At 38.8% G+C, this 17,132-nt stretch overlaps 1 long non-coding RNA gene across 1 annotated transcript; it reads left to right on the top strand.

Moving 5' to 3' along the window:
* Window positions 1-2,550: 2,550 nt before the first annotated feature.
* On the top strand, window positions 2,551-15,795 carry LOC139033982 (uncharacterized). The gene is made up of 3 exons (XR_011486456.1): window positions 2,551-2,909; window positions 13,803-13,890; window positions 14,219-15,795. It is a non-coding gene; the product is annotated as an uncharacterized lncRNA (long non-coding RNA).
* The last annotated feature ends 1,337 nt before the right edge of the window (window positions 15,796-17,132 follow it).

Here is a 17,132-nt window from a genome sequence, read left to right as displayed (position 1 = left end):
TGCACATAGTTTTCTACTCCTCGGAGTAAACATAAAGGAGAACAATTGTTGGATCATATCATAAGAGTATGTTTAGTTTTGTAAGAAACTGCCAAACTGCCTTCCAAAGTGTCTGTACATTTTGCATTCCCACCAACAGTGAATGAGAGTTCCTGTTGCTCCACGACCTCATCCGCATTTGGTATTGTCTGTGTTTTGGATTTTAGCCATTCTAATAGGTGTGTCACTTAGAATAATAATGTGTACAAAAATATTTATTACAGTATTGTTTACCATAGCAAGACTGTAAATTTCAGTCCAGCATCAGGACATTAATTAAATGAACTAAACTGAGGTACACTCAAGCAATGGAAGACCATGTAGAGACAGCTCTACATGGACCAGTCTGGACCCATACCCTAAGATGTACAATGAAAACAGTAAGGTGCAGAACTGCATGTGTAGTATAGTATATTTGTGTAAAAAATAAAAATATAAATACACTGACAGGTACTTATACTCACATTCACAGAATATGTTAGGAAGGATACACAAGAAACAGTGATTGCCTCTGGGGAGAAGTGAATGGTATATAAGGGTAAGTGTCCTTCTGTAACTTTTGGATTTTTCACCATTATTCAAAAATCAAAGAAAACAATTAAAGATAATCTATGTAGAGATAAAGGAAGAGGAAATTTTTTAAGATATTAAGGATTACCTAAAAGAAAAATGTGGAGCAGTTCCTGGTGGTCTACTGGTTAGGATTCAGGGCTTTCATTGCTGTGGCCCAGGTTTAATCCCTGGTTGGGAAACAGATTCTGAAAGCTGGGCAGCACGGCAAAATAAAAAAACAACAAAAGAAAAGAAAATGTGGTAAGTTGTTTCCAAATTTTTAAAAAGTAATTAATTTTCATTGTATCAAATCATAGAAAAAGATAGATTTCTTAATTCAATTTATGGACTTCATTCGTCATTATGAATAGCAGCTTTATTCATAATTGCTGTTAAAGATATCCACAAAATCAAAACACAGACAAATACCAGTATATAAATGGAAAATTTCTTAACAACAAATCAAATCCAGTATAATGTTAAAAGACTTAAGAAAATATTATTATTATTAAACTAACACAATAAAAATAGAACTGCCACTTTGTACAATGCACACCCGATTTAAATAATACTTTATCAAACCAGTGTATGGTGGGCAATTTGATCTCTGGTTCCTCTGCCTTTTCTAAATCCAGTTTGTACATCTGGAAGTTCTTGATTCATATACTGCTGAGGCCTAGCTTGAAGGATTTTGAGCATAATCTTGCTAGCATGTGAAATGAGTGCAATTGTATGGTAATTTGAACATTCTTTGGCATTGCCTTTCTTTGGGATTGGAATGAAAACTGACCTTTTCCAGTCCTGTGGCCACTGCTGAGTTTTCCAAATTTGCTGGCACAACTGCAGTACTTTAATAGCATCATCTTTTAGGATTTGAAGTAACTCAGCTGGAATTCCGTCACCTCTACTAGCTTTGTTCGCAGTGATGCTTCCAAAGGCCCGCTTTACTTCACATTCCAAGGATGTCTGGCTCTAGGTGAGTGATCATACCATTGTGGTTATCTGGGTCATTAAGACTTTTTTGTACAGTTCTTCTGTGTATTCTTGCCACCTTTTCTTAATCTCTTCTGCTTCTGTTAGGTTCTTGCCATTTTTGTCTGTTATCATGTCTATCTTTTTCTTGTTATCTCCAGTTTTCTTAAAGAGATCTCTAGTCTTTCCCATTCTATTGTTTTCCTCTATTTCTTTGCATTGTTCACTTAAGAAGGCTTTCTTATCTCTCCTTGCTATTCTCTGGAACTCTGCATTCAGTTGGGTATATCTTTCCCTTTCTCCTTTGCCTTTTGCTTCTCTTTTTTTTCTCAGCTATTTGTAAGGCCTCCTCAGACAACCACTTTGCCTTCTTGCATTTCTTTTTCTTGGGGATGGTTTTGGTCACCACCTCTTGCACAGTGTTACAAACCTCTGTCTGTAGTTCTTCAGGCACTCTGTCTACTGGATCTAGTCTGCTGAATCTATTGAACATTCAAAAAGCAAAGGTCATGGCATCCCGTCCTATCACTTCATGGCAAATAGATGGGGGAAAGTGGAAACAGTGTCAGATTTCATTTTCTTAGGTTCCAAAATCACTGCAGACGGTGACTGCAGCCATGAAATTAAAAGATGTTTGCTGCTTAGAAGGAACGCTATGACCAACCTAGACAGTTTATTAAAAATCAGAGACATCATTTTGCCACCAAAGGTTCACATAGTCAAAGCCGTGGTTTTTCCAGCAGTGATGGCTGTGAGAATTGGACCATAAGGAAGGTAAAGCACCAAAGATTGCTACTTTCAAACTGTGGTGTTGGAGAAGACTCTTGAGAGTCCCTTGGACTGCAAGGAGATCAAACCAGTCCATCCTAAAGGAAATCAGTCCTGAATATTCATTGAAGGACTGATGCTGAAGCTGAAGCTCCAATACTTTGGCCACCTGATGCAAAGAGCCAACTCAAGTTGGAAAAGACCCTGATGCTGGGAAAGATTGAGGGCAAAAGGAGAAGGGGGCAACAGAGGATGAGATGGTTGGATGACATCACTGACTCAATGGACATGAGTTTGAGCAAACTCAGGGAGACAGTAAAGGACAGGGAAGCCTGGTGTGATGCAGTTCACAGGGTCTGTGAACTGGAGTTGGACTTGACTTAGCAACTAAACAACAAGAACATATCAAACCATCAGCTTCAGTTATGCTTAGTAGTGAACTAATAGAGACACTTCTTATCTAAAACAGAAGTAAGATGAAGATGCTGATCATTTCTTCTACTGTTACACGTGTGCTGGAGGTCCCAACCAACGGAAGAGACAACAATCAATGAGGTGTCATTATCAGCAAGAAAAAGGTAAATTATCATTACATGCAATTGATAGTGTGTCTCCTTAAAAAAACTAAGGGAGTCAAGTGAAAAAATAGTAAGAGAATTCTACAAGGTAGTTAAATCCAAAATTGACGAAAACAATAGTGTTCCTTTATGAAGGTAGAGAATACACTGCAAAAAATAGCATTAAGAATTGCAATACAAATATAAAATGCCCAAGAGTCAAATTAAAAGCAGCAGGCAAGATAATTGTGAAGATAATAAAATTTTACTGAGGGGAAAATAAGAAGATGCAAATTAAATAGGAAATTAAAATTTTCCTGAAGTAAAGACTGAATGATGATATGACTATAATATAATTAGTCTCTTGATAAGTACCACATCCTGTGGCTGAGTCCCCCCTTCCAGTGCAGGGAACTGGGGTTCAATCCCTGGTTTGGTAACTAAGGCCACACATGCCACGGGGCAACTAGACTGGAGCATTGCAACAGTGATTCAGAACAACCAAAAGTGAAAGGAAATAAGTGGAAAAAAATTCTGATCACCAACTATCTTTTAAAGAAAAAAAAAGTCAATCTAAGATCAGAAGAGAAAGGAGAACTTAAGGACGAACTTAAGTGTTTAAAAAAGAGACAGTGTTCTAGTGGGTCAAACCCTGACTACAAGGCAAGAAACGAAAGGTGAGCTGGACCAAGGTAATTGCCTCCAAGAGGGAAAAGGAGAAGAAGGGAGGAAAGTTTAAAAGGAGAGGAAAAGTGTTCTTTGGAGATTTGGTGGTACAGAGAAAAAAAGAAAGAGGAGAAAATTTGGGATTATAAGAACTGAAATCAAAGGTCATACAATTTTTTTCTCTTCCTTTCCAAAAGAAAGTCATTCATTAAAGAAATTGAACTTTATTACACTGACAAGAGAGGGCAGTCCTGAGCTATGAAATTATGATCTAACTCTAAACCACCATTCATGGAATGGAGAATTTTCATCAACACAAAATTATTGTAAGTAGGAAACAGATAAGGAAAATAAAAGCACTTCAGCTGATAAAAATTGAAAGTGAAAGTGAGTCATGTCTGATTCTGCCATTCCCTTCTCCAGGGGATCTTCCGGACCCAGGGATCGAACCCAGGTCTCCCACATTGCAGGCAGATTCTTTACTGTCTGAGCTACCAGGGAAGCCCTCCTTCCCCCTAAATGAGCACAAAGCATAAGAAAATTATAATACAACACACAAAAGCAAATGAATTATCTCCAAATAAGCATTTGGGATGTGAAGAATGTCTTGAATAAGAAATTAATGAACTAAGAACAAAATACACAAAAAGTAGGAAATGAATTGATTGAACTCAAGAAAGAAAAGGAAGAAAAGCTCATCTCAAATTAAAGAAAAAATGCCAAAGTGCCCAAGCCCAAGGGAGAATAGTTTAAAGTTTAAAAAATCTGATGAGAGGTATTAAAAGTCAGAAAAGCCATCAAAGATTAAAAATGGGAAAAAGAAGTATAAAGGGCCAGAGAATAAATGACTGAAATGGAAGGTAGGTAATAAAGGTCCAAATTTTCTATAATTGGAGAAGCAAATCAAAACAATAGACCAGAACTAATATTTCAACCTATAATCCAAGAAAAATTCCAAAAATGAAAATAACTTGAATCTACTATATAAAGAACCCACATGGAGGCTCCCTGCTGGCCTCACAGCTAGGTCTCCAGGCCTTCACTATTGTGGCTCATGTTCTGTCCCTAGCTGGGTGGCTGGGATCCTGCAGCCATGATGCAGCCAAAAAGAGAAACAAATAAAACACTAATCTCCATCATTCTTTATAAGAAAGAAAGAACCCACAGCTGTTTGAGAAAATTGACACAGAATGGTCAATTCTGAGACCCAGTATAGTAAGTTATACCGTAAAGAAAAAATTCTCAGAGCCTCCAGGCAAAAGAGTTAAATAACTTGCAAGGCCAGGAGAATTAGACAGCCATTGGACTTCAGACTTCTCCCAAGTAACATACAAGGCAGGCAATCATGGAACAGCACTGAAAAAAAAGTGTGAACTGAAGATTTCAGTCCGTGTTAGTTGCCTACAGCTGTCATAGTCAATTACCAAAGTGGATGGCTTAAAACACTGGACATTTATTCTCTCAGAGTGCTGGAGGCCAGAAAGCTGAAATCAAGGTGATGACAGCGTTGGCTTCTTCTGGTGGCCCCGAGGGACAATCTGTTCCAGCCTCCTTCCGAGTTTCCAGCAGGTGCCAGCAGCTCTCCACATTCTTGGTGTGTAGCTGCATGGCTCCAATCTGTTTCTGGCTGCACATAGTCTTTCCCTCTGTGTCTCTGTGTTTAAAATCTCACCCTCTTTTTTCTAGAAGGACATCAGGTTCATACTAAACCAGGATACTCAGATCCCAACACTGCAGATATTTATTTATTTCAAAAGGGCTTCCCACATGGCACTAGTGGTAAAGAACACACCTGCCAATTCAGGAGACATAAGATCATGGGTTCGATCCTAGGGTTGGGAAGATCCCCTGAAGGAGGGCATGGCAACCCACTCCAGTATTCTTGTGTGGAGAATCCCATGGACAGAGGAGCCTGGTGGGCTACAGTCCATAGGGTCACAAAGAGTCAGACACGACTGAAGCGACTTAGTATGCACACATGCATATTTGCAAAAACCCATTTTCCAAATAAGTTGATGTATGGGTATCAGAGGTTAGTACTTGAACATCTTTTTTTTGTGGGACACCATTCACACGACTGAGCGACTGAACTGAACTGAACTAAACTGATTCAACCCACTATGTTGTCCTTCAAGTCTTAAAACTATAGAAAAATTGTTTTGAGTGTGCAAAAGCTTGGGAAATATGGAGTTTATGAGCTCCTTTTGAAGAGTCTATTAGAGGATTAACTTCAACAAGGAGATGTTGGAGAAATCTTTTATAAAGCCACTATAGCATTTACACTGCTTTCTGCTTAAAATAATAACAAAAACAGTTACACATTGATGTCGCCTATGGTTATCCAGGCTAAGACACGTATTATTTGCTAGGGCTGCCTAAACAAAATACTACAGGCTTGAACAACAGAAATTTATTTTCTCACAGTCCTGGAGGACAGCAAGTTTGACTTCTTCTGAGGCCTCTTAACTTGCCTTGCAGACGGCCACCTTCTCCTTTAGTCCATACACGGCCTGGCCTTTCTTCTGTATGTATGCCCGTCTGGGTCCAAATCGCCTCTTCTTGTATGGAAACCAGTCACATTGGATGAGGACCCACCCTAAAGACCTCATTTTAACTTGTCACCTCTTTAAAGACTCTGTCTCCAAACATTCTGAGGTACTGTGGCTTAGGACTCAACATTTTCAGTTCAGGTCAGTCGCTCAGTTGTGTCCGACTCTTTGCGACCCCATGAACGGCAGCACGCCAGGCCTCCCTGTCCATCACCAGCTCCCGGAGTCCACCCAAACTCATGTCCATTGAGTCGGTGATGCCATCCAGCCATCTCATCCTCTGTCGTCCCCTTCTCCTCCTGCCTCAATCTTTCCCAGCATCAGGGTATTTTCCAAGGAGTCAGTTCTTCGCATCAGGTGACCAAAGTATTGGAATTTCAGCTTCAACATCAGTCCTTCCAGTGAACACCCAGGACTGATCTCCTTTTAGGATGGACTGGTTGGATCTCCTTGCAGTCCAAGGGACTCTCAAGAGTCTTCTCCAACACCACAGTTCAAAAGCATCAATTCTTCATCACTCAGCTTTCTTTATAGTCCAACTCTCACATCATACATGACCACTGGAAAAACCATAGCCTTGACTAGAGGGACCTTTGTTGACAGAGTAATATCTCTGCTTTTTAATATGCTAGGTTGGTCATAACTTTCCTTCCAAGGAGTAAGTGTCTTTCAATTTCATGGCTGCAATTACCATCTGCAGTGATTTTGGAGCCCCCAAAAATAAAGTCTGCCGCTGTTTCCACTTTTTCCCAATCTATTTGCCATGAAGTGATGGAACCGGATGCCATGATCTTAGTTTTCTGAATGTTGAGCTTTAAGCCAACTTTTTCACTCTCCTCTTTCGCTTTCATCAAGAGGCTCTTTAGTTCTTCACTTTCTGCCATAAGGGCGGTGTCATCTGCATATCTGAGGTTATTGATATTTCTCTCCCGGCAATCTTGATTTCAGCTTGTGCTTCATCCAGCTCAGCATTTCTCATGATGTTCTCTGCATATAAGTTAAATAAGCAGGGTGACAATATACAACTTTGACATACTCCTTTTTCTATTTGGAACCAGTCTGTTGTTCCATGTCCAGTTCTAACTGTTGCTTCCTCACCTGCATACAGATTTCTCAAGAGGCCGGTCAGGTGGTCTGGTATTCCCATGTCTTTCAGAATTTTCCACAGTTTATTGTGATCCACACAGTCAAAGGCTTTGGCATAGAAAATAGAGCAGAAATAGATGTTTTTCTGGAATGCGCTTGCCTTTTTGATGATCCAGCGGATGTTGGCAATTTGACCTCTGGTTCCTCTGCCTTTTCTAAAACCAGCTTGAACATCTGGAAGTTCACAGTTCATGTACTGTTGAAGCCTGGCTTGGAGAATTTTGAGCATTACTTTGCTAGCGTGTGAGATGAGTGCAATTGTGCAGTAGTTTGAGCATTCTTTGGCATTGCTCTTCTTTGGGATTGGAATGAAAACTGACCTTTTCCAGTCCTGTGACCACTGCTGAGTTTTCCAAATTTGCTGGCATATTGAGTGCAGCACTTTCACAGCGTCGTCTTTCAGGATTTGAAATAGCTCAACTAGAATTCCATCACATCCACTAGCTTTGTTCGTAGTGATGCTTCCTAAGAACCACTTGACCTCACATCCCAGGATGTCTTGCTCTAGGTGAGTGATCACACCATCGTGATTATCTGGGTCGTGAAGATCTTTTTTGTACAGTTCTTCTGTGTATTCTTGCCACTTCTTCTTAATATCTTCTGCTTCTGTTAGGTCCATACCATTTCTGTCCTTTATTGAGCCCATCTTTGCATGAAATATTCCCTTGGTATCTCTAATTTTCTTGAAGAGATCTCTAGTCTTTTCCATTCTATTGTTTTCCTCTATTTCTTTGCATTGATCACTGAGGAAGGCTTTCTTCTCTCTCCTTGCTAGTCTCTATTGGAACTCTGCATTCAAATGGGAATATCTTTCCTTTTCTCCTTTGCTTTTCACTTCTCTTCTTTTCATAGCTATTTGTAAGGCCTCCTCAGAAAGCCATTTTGCTTTTTTGCATTTCTTTTTCTGCCCCCTGTACAATGTCAGGAACCTCCATCCATAGTTCTTCAGGTACTTTGTCTATCAGATCTAGTCCCTTAAATCTACTTTTTACTTCCACTGTATAATCCTAAGGGATTATTTAGGTCATACCTGAATGGTCTAGTGGTTTTCCCCACTTTCTTCAATTTAAGTCTGAATTTGGCAATAAGGAGCTCATGATCTGAGCCACAGTCAGCTCCCTGTCTTGTTTTTGCTGACTGTATAGAGCTTCTCCATCTTTGGCTGCAAAGAATATAATCAGTCTGATTTCGGTGTTGACCATCTGCTGATGTCTATGTGTAGCATCTTCTCTTGTGTTGTTGAAGAGGGTGTTTGCTATGACTCAACATTAGGTGGACACACTTCAGTCCTTGACAGATACTGAACAATGTATTAGTGGATAGAATCAAATACCATATTAAGAAAACAATGCATCAGGACTTCTCTGATGGTCTAGTGGTTAAAACTCCATCCTCCACTGCAGGGAGGTACAGGTTTGATCCCTGGTTGGTCGCATGCCACAAAGTATGGCCAAGAAAAAAGCAAGGCATCATGTCCAAATATAATTTAATCTTGAAATGCATGGTTGGTACAGTATTAGGAAATTCATTAATATAATATAGTTGACCCTTGAATAACACGTGAGTTTGGGGCACTGATCCTCTGTCAGTTGCAAATCCAACAATAATTTATACTTGACCCTTAGTATATATATAGTTCCTCTGTGTCTGAGGTTCCTGCACATCCCCAGTTCCGGTTTGAGGATATGGAGGTATCCAGTCATGGATTGTGTAGTACCACACTGGTGGTTCAGATGGTAAAGAATCTGCCTGCAGTGCAGGAGACCTGGGTTCGATCCCCTGGGTCGGGAAGATTCCCTGGAGAAGGGAATGGCTACCCATTCCAGTATTCTTGCCTGTAGAATTCCATGGACAGAGGAGACTGGAGGGCTATAGTGCATAGGTTACAAAGAGTTGGACACTACTGAATGACTAGCACTTTCACTTTCATAATATTTACTACTGAAAAAAATTTGAGTGTAAGTGGACTCCTGGAGTTCAAACCATGTTGTTAAAGGGTCAGCTGTTTATCATATTAACAGATTTAAGGAGAAAAATAATATTATATCCCTAGACTATGAAAAATCATTGACAAAGTTCAACTCTTACTCCTGATTTTTAAAAAAATCCTAAAAATAGAAATTGATGGACACTTTCCATATATATATTTATATGTAATATCATATATCTTTGCTCTAAACTGCCATCTCACTTAAAGGGAAAATACTAGAGGCATTTCTATTAGGTCAAGTAAAGGAAAGGATGTCCATTATCTACATGACTAACATTGTACTAGAGGTATTAGCCAATGCTAATTAGAAAAGGACATCAACTAGAGGCAGGAGGATTGGTGTAAAAAAGCAGAAGTAAAACTATCTCTGTTGCAGATAATACAATAGTGTCCCAAAAAACCTCAGAATAAATGGTAAAACTGAGTCCACAGAAGGTTCCGTTAAGGTAACAAAATACAGTAACAGCATACAAAAAAGGGCCTTCAGACATACAGCTAGACAGCTTAATATAGCAAATGTATTTAAGGATGGAGACTAAAAATGAATATGAATTTGAGGACACTTTGAAACACTTCTAAAAGATACAAAAATGAATTTTAAGCAAATGGAAATACATCCAGTGTTCCTGGATAGAACGTCCCAGTATCAGAAACACATGAGTTCTTTGTAAGTTAACTTATCCATTTAACACAACCTCAATAAAAATTCCAGTAGTCGATAGAAAGCCCACTCCAGACACAGCAATCTAAACAAGATGAAAAGGCAGAGAAATACCCAACAGGTAAAGGAACATGGAAAAAGCCCACCAAGTCAAACAAAAGAGGAAGAAATAGGGAATCTAACTGAAAAAGAATTTAGAATAATGATAATAAAAATGATCCAAAATCTTGAAAACAAAATGGAGTTACAAATAAATAGCCTGGAGACAAAGATTGAGAAGATGCAAGAAAGGTTTAACAAGGACCTAGAAGAAATAAAAAAAAGTCAATTAAAAATTAACAATGAAATAAATGAGATCAAAAACACTCTGGAGGGAACCATGAGTAGAATAACAGAGACAGAAGATAGGATAAGTGAGTTAGAAGATAAAATGGTGGAAATAAGTGAAGCAGAGAGGAAAAAAGAAAAAAGAATCAAAAGAAATGAGGACAACCTCAGGGACCTCTGGGACAATGTGAAACGCCCCAACATTCGAATCATAGGAGTCCCAGAAGAAGAAGACAAAAAGAAAGGCCATGAGAAGATACTCGAGGAGATAATAGCTGAAAACTTCCCTAAAATGGGGAAGGAAATAGCCAACCAAGTCCAAGAAACCCAGAGAGTCCCAAACAGGATAAACCCAAGGCGAAACACCCCAAGACACATATTAATCAAATTAACAAAGATCAAACACAAAGAACAAATATTAAAAGCAGCAAGGGAGAAACAACAAATAACACACAAAGGGATTCCCATAAGGATAACAGCTGATCTATCAATAGAAACCCTTCAGGCCAGAAGGGAATGGCAGGACATACTTAGAATAATGAAAGAGAATAACCTACAACCTAGATTACTCTACCCAGCAAGGATCTCATTCAGATATGAAGGAGAACTCAAAAGCTTTACAGACAAGCAAAAGCTGAGAGAATTCAGCACCACCAAACCAGCTCTTCAACAAATACTAAAGGATCTTCTCTAGACAGGAAACACAGAAAGGTGGTGTAAACGTGAACCCCAAACAACAAAATAAATGGCAACGGGACCATACCTATCAATAATTACCTTAAATGTAAATGGGTTGAATGCCCCCAACCAAAAGACAAAGGCTGGCTGAATGGATACAAAAGCAAGACCCCTATATATGCTGTCTACAAGAGACCCACCTCAAAGAAAGGGACACATACAGATTAAAAGTGAAGGGCTGGAAAAAAATATTCCACGCAACGGAGACCAAAAGAAAGCAGGAGTCGCAATACTCATATCAGATAAAATAGACTTTCAAATTAAGTCTGTGAAAAGAGACAAAGATGGACACTACATAATGATCAAAGGATCAATCCAAGAAGAAGATATAACAATTATAAATATATATGCACCCAGCATAGGAGCACCGCAATATGTAAGGCAAACACTAACGAGTATGAAAGAGGAAATTAATAGTAACACATTAATAGTAGGAGACTTTAATACCCCACTCACAACTATGGATAGATCAACTAAACAGAAAATAAACAAGGAAACACAAACTTTAAAGGACACAATGGACCAGCTAGACCTTATTGACATCTATAGGACGTTTCACCCCAAAACAATCAACTTCACCTTTTTCTCAAGTGCACACGGAACCTTCTCCAGAATAGATCACATCATAGGCCATAAATCTAGTCTTGGTAAATTCAAAAAAATTGAAACCATTCCAGTCATCTTTTCTGACCACAGTGCAGTAAGACTGGATCTCAATTACAGGAAAAAAATTATTAAAAATTCAAACATATGGAGGCTAAACAAAAAAAAAAAAAAAGAAAAAAAAAAAATTCCAGTAGTCTTTCTGGGATCTAATCTAAAGTTCATGTGGAAAAATAAACACACAAGTAGGAAAACATGGCCAAACTATTTGGAAAAGTATTGACCTTACTAATAATCAAATGCTAATTAAAGTCATGAAATATCAGTCTGTTAAATAACCAGTTATATTAACCACTATAATAAACCAAAATATTTAAAAGTACAGTACCCCCCCCCAAAAAAAGTACAATACCCCATTTTGTGGAGAATAAAAAAAACCCAGCACATTCATAAATCTATTGGTGGAATTCTTAATTGTACAATCTTTTTGGAAGACTATTTGGCAACATGTTAAAAATTTTTTGACAAACACACTTCATTTTAACATTCCACTTCTAGGAATGCAGCCTAAAGAAATTGTTAGGACTTTGCAGCAACCTGAATAGTCCATAATTCAATGGTCCATAGTTCGTCAAATAAATTTTGGTACCTCCCTAGAATGGACAACTTTGAGGCCATTAAAAATCATGCAGAACAATATTTGATGACAAGGGAAAATATTTATGACAAATTGTTAAATGAAGTAAGGAGATGACATTAATAGCATCTTAGGTTTGATCCTGATTCTGCAAGTGGAATCAGTCAGTTAAACAGGTGAACATTGCTCAGTTCTCTCTGAGTGGTGCAGTTACCTGTAATTCCAATATATAGTTTTATCATTATTGGTCTTCTCCAAGTAGGCATCAATAACATAAGAACCTTCTTTTAATTACAAGCAATCTCATATGTTCCTACATGTATCTATGTATCTATGCCAAAATTCAAATACCTAACAAAATGTTTGGCATGAGGATGTTTTAGTTCCATCTTCCCAAACAGTAGTATCTCACCTTACTCTCAGGGTTGATTGGGGGATGAAAGGAGTGTTTGAATTGGGGTACTGTCTCGATTTTTAGTCTTTTTGGACTGCCTGAAATCTTCCTTTTGCTTAATCAGTAAGGATCATCATTGTTCATTGTTGTTGAGTTGCTAAGTCGTGTCTGACTCTTTGTGGCCCCATGGCTCCACTGTCCTCCAAAGTCTCCCAGAGTTTGCTCAAATTCATGTACATTATCAGTGATGCCATCTAACCATCTCATCCTCTGCCACCTCTTTCTCCTCCTGCCCTTCATCTTTCCCAGCATCAGGGTCTTTTCCAGTGAGTCAGCTCTTTGCATCAGGTGGCCAAAGTACTGGAGCTTCAGCTTCAGCATCAGTCCTTCCAATGAATATTCAGGACTGATTTCCTTTAGGATTGACTGGTTTGAATCTCCTTGCTGTCCAAGGGACTCTCAAGGATTATCATGCCTATTTACAAGCCATGCACTTCCTTTTTTCTCCTAATACACTGCCTTGGCAGCTATTTCCAAAGTAAATTCCTTGAAATATGGTTCCCAGGGATGTCAGTGGGCTTAATGAGATTAGGAAAAAAGCTTATAGGGTTTTGACAGCTAAGTAAGTTTTGGAAACAGTTGTGAAGTTTAATTTTCAAAAAGTCTCAAAGCATGACTATTTCATCCATATATAAAATCACAATGTGTCAGGGGTTGATTAAGTCATTAATGAGGGGACCAGCAGGGTGATAAAACTTCAAGGAGCATTTGAGGAACAAGAGTCCATATGTTAATCAGGAAAGACTTTTTTTAAATGTAGAATGAGATTGCTCCATTACTATAAGCATGGCTAATTTCCCACAGAGCAATAAATGATGGTTTTGGATGTTGTCTCTACTCTTAAGACAAATATCATTTGCTGTTCTTCACATTAGTCTTCTTTAGAATTGTAAAACAGCCTGATCAATACTAAGAAGATTTTTCTAGCAAGCTTGTTAGAAACTTTGAGCTGAACAAAGAAATAGCACCTAGTAATCCCCTTTGCCTCTTTCCAAATTTTGGATTACTTTTCTTAGTAAGCACCTTAAGCCAAAACTAAACAGGTTTCCTTCCTACTGGGTGTTGATACGCATACAACTGGTATGTGAAACAAGCAGTGTTTATAACTACTTGAAATTCAATTTTAATTTTCATCTCCCACAGCCCTTATGAAGTTTATTGAACAGAGGTAACCTTCCCTTGTTCTTAGAAGAAAAGGCAGGCAGACACAAGGATTTCCTGCTGTTCAGAGGTAACAGTAAGTTCTAACTAAGCACCGAATCTCCTTGCTTTCCCCACTGTGGATCAGGGCAGGTCCCTGTGGAACGGGACAAGGCTTTGTCCCTTTTTCCCTGTCTTGCAGTCAGCCTCTTCTCTCCCAGTCTTCCTGCACCCGCATCCTATCCAGTTTCTTGGTCCCCCCCTCCAGTGTTGGAAAAGGATGTGGGGGGTGGAGAGGCATGTAGAGAGGCAGATGGGGTAGGAAAGCCCCTCTTTGAACTGGCACAGTCTTCAGGCTGCCTTCTGTTCTCTGGGCAGGTAGGCGTTTCAGTGACTAATGAGTCAGTTTCCTCTTACAGGTGGTACCACGGGATCCCAGGAGAGTCTATCAGGGATCCTCGTTCCCGTGATCCAGGCTGATGCATCACTACTGGAAGTACTCACTTGGTCCTCCTTCCTCAGCCCTTAGGAGTTGAGCCTTGGGTCCCTCTGGCCTCGCAGAGGCTCTGTAGGGCACACGATGATCACATGAGGGCACTCTGGCATGACCCCCGTCTGGTCCACATCCTGACAGATGCTGGGAGTGGAGGCTAATCCCAGCACAGTTTTGCTCATCTTGTGCACGCACCCCATTTGAGCATTTAGATAGAATCAAGCACTGGTCTCCCACATCTCCAAATTCAGGGTCTGCTTTCCAGGATCAATAACTGGCATAACCACACACTCACAGAATGAAAGGTGGTAGGGGAAGATGTTACCCTTGTATTAAAGAAACTTGAGTCAAATGTAAGACTGTATACTATGAAACTCCTAGAGAAAAACATAGGCAGAATATTTGTCCACATAAATTGCAATGGTATCTTTTCTGATTCATCTCCTAGAGTAATGAAAATAAAAACAAAAATGGGAGAAAATGATGCAACTGACAAGGGATTAGTTTCTAAAATATACCAACAGACTCATGCAACTTTTTTATATTAAAAAAAAAACCCAATCCAATCAAAAAGTGGAGAGAGATAAATAGGCATTAACTCCAAAGAAGACATGTCGATGATCAACAGGCATATGAAAAAATGTTTAACATTGCTAATTATTAGAGAAATGCAGATCAAAGCTATAATGAGGTATCACTTCACTCCCTTCAGAATGGCTATAATCAAAAAGTCTAAAAATAATAAATGCTGGAGAGGGTGTGAAGAAAAAGGAACCCTCCTACACTGTTGGTGGGAATGTAAATTGCAGCCACTATAGAGAATAGTACAGATGTTCCTTAAAAAAACCAAAACTAGAGTTACTATATGATCCTGCAACCCCACTCCTGGGCATATATCTAGAGAAAACTATAATTCAAAAGGAAACACAAAGAGCTGCACTATTTACAATAGTCAAGACATGGAAATAAACTAAAAGTCCACTGACAGATAAATAGACAAAAAGATATGGTATAAATATACAGTTGAATATTACTCAGCCATAAAAGAGAATGAAATAATACCATTTGCAGCAACATGAATAGACCTAGAGGTTATCATATTCAATGAAGTAAGTTAGAGAAAGACAAATATCATATCACTTATATGTGGAATCCAGAAAAATGATTTTCAAAACAGACTCACAGACATATAAAACCAATTTATGGTTAACAAAGTGGGGAAAGAGGTGAGGAAAGGGATAAATTAGAAGGCTGGGATTAACATACACATTTATATATATATATATATATATATATAAAGTAATCAACAAGACCCTACTGTATAGCACAAGGAATTATACTCAATATTTTATAATGGCCTATTAATATAAGGGAAAAGAATCTCAAAAAATATATATATACACACACACACATATGTATTACTGAGTCACTGTGCTGTATCCTGACACTAAGAAGACATTGTAAATCAAATATATTTCAATAAAAAAAGAAGAAGAAATATGATTTTCTTTAGAGTTGGGTTCACTTTAGATTCCCTGGGTTGGGAAGATCCCCTGGAGAAGGGAAAGGCTACCCACTCCAGTATTCTAGCCTGGAGAATTCCATGGGGTCAGAAAGAGTCAGACACAACTGAGCGACTTTCACTTTCTTTCACTTTCACTTTCAATAATTTATATTATGCTAAGATATAGAGAAATAATGGTGATATTTACTTTAGAAATTTCCTGGTAGATGTCCTATTACTTTTTTTGTATGCATAATTATTAGATTCACATGTATTGGCAACATGGGTAAAACACACGTGATGTAACTTTTAGGAAGAGTAACCTCTCCAGCAGTTGAGGTGTGAATAAGGCTGGTGTAGACTGAAAATGTAGACTTGACTCCCAGCCATGCCAGGTGATAGCTTGAGATTGTTTACATTCCTTTGAGACTCAGTTTTCTCATCCATAAAAGTGTGTGTAATATCACTCATAGTGAGGTTTGAATTAGGTCCCAGAGCCCTTTCAAACTGTAGACAATGCATTATTCTAGCATGCAGAATCTGACTTTGAACAACTCTGTTAGTGGCCTTCTTCAATTTCCTATTATTCATCAACTTCCTAGATTAATCAGATATATCAGTTGAGAAAACACAATGGAAATTTATCACCTTTGACCTTTAAGCATTTCTAGTGTCAATTTCATGGGCTCGTGGTTTTTCTGCAAGGCTGACCCACAAAAATTTGTTCTTGAAAGAAACAAAATGTGTGTGGCATGCCCAGGGCTCCTGGGAGGAGGGATGCAGGTGCCAGGAGGTGAATTCATAGTCACAGGGAGGTCCAAGGTAAAGTACAATGTTAACAGGTTTACAATGTGACTCTCAAATACAAAAGGAACAGCTGTCAGAGATTGTATTCAACTTGAGACTAGTGGGGAACCAGTAAGATGACAAGCTTGGTTCAGAAGGGAATTTGAGAAGTAGAGATTTGCATAGTCAGTTCAGGGACTATTGAACTGGCTAATGGCTTAATGTCCTACAGGACAATGACCTCTGGGCCAACCTTTTCAACTGATAGAAATCTGCATTGCTGCTTCACAGTATCGGGGTTTCAATGAAATGATAAATAGCGAAGTCAAACATGGTACATCCTGCTAGACGGCTGAGTAATTCTTTGCGTAAACTGAATTGACATGTCACCCACCTTTTTACCTTTTGTGTCAGTTGGGGCCTCTGGAAGCAGACACTGAACGCAAGTGAGTTATTAGCGGTGTCTAAGTTGAATCAAGTTCCGACTGCCAAGAAAAAAGATATGTTGAAACCCTAACCGCCAGCACCTGTGAACGTGACTATTTTGAAA

Source organism: Odocoileus virginianus, unplaced genomic scaffold (assembly GCF_023699985.2).
Source record: "Odocoileus virginianus isolate 20LAN1187 ecotype Illinois unplaced genomic scaffold, Ovbor_1.2 Unplaced_Contig_14, whole genome shotgun sequence".
Lineage (NCBI taxonomy): Eukaryota > Metazoa > Chordata > Mammalia > Artiodactyla > Cervidae > Odocoileus > Odocoileus virginianus.
Note: the sequence above shows the minus strand (reverse complement) of the source record. Positions and strands in the feature narration are given on the sequence as shown.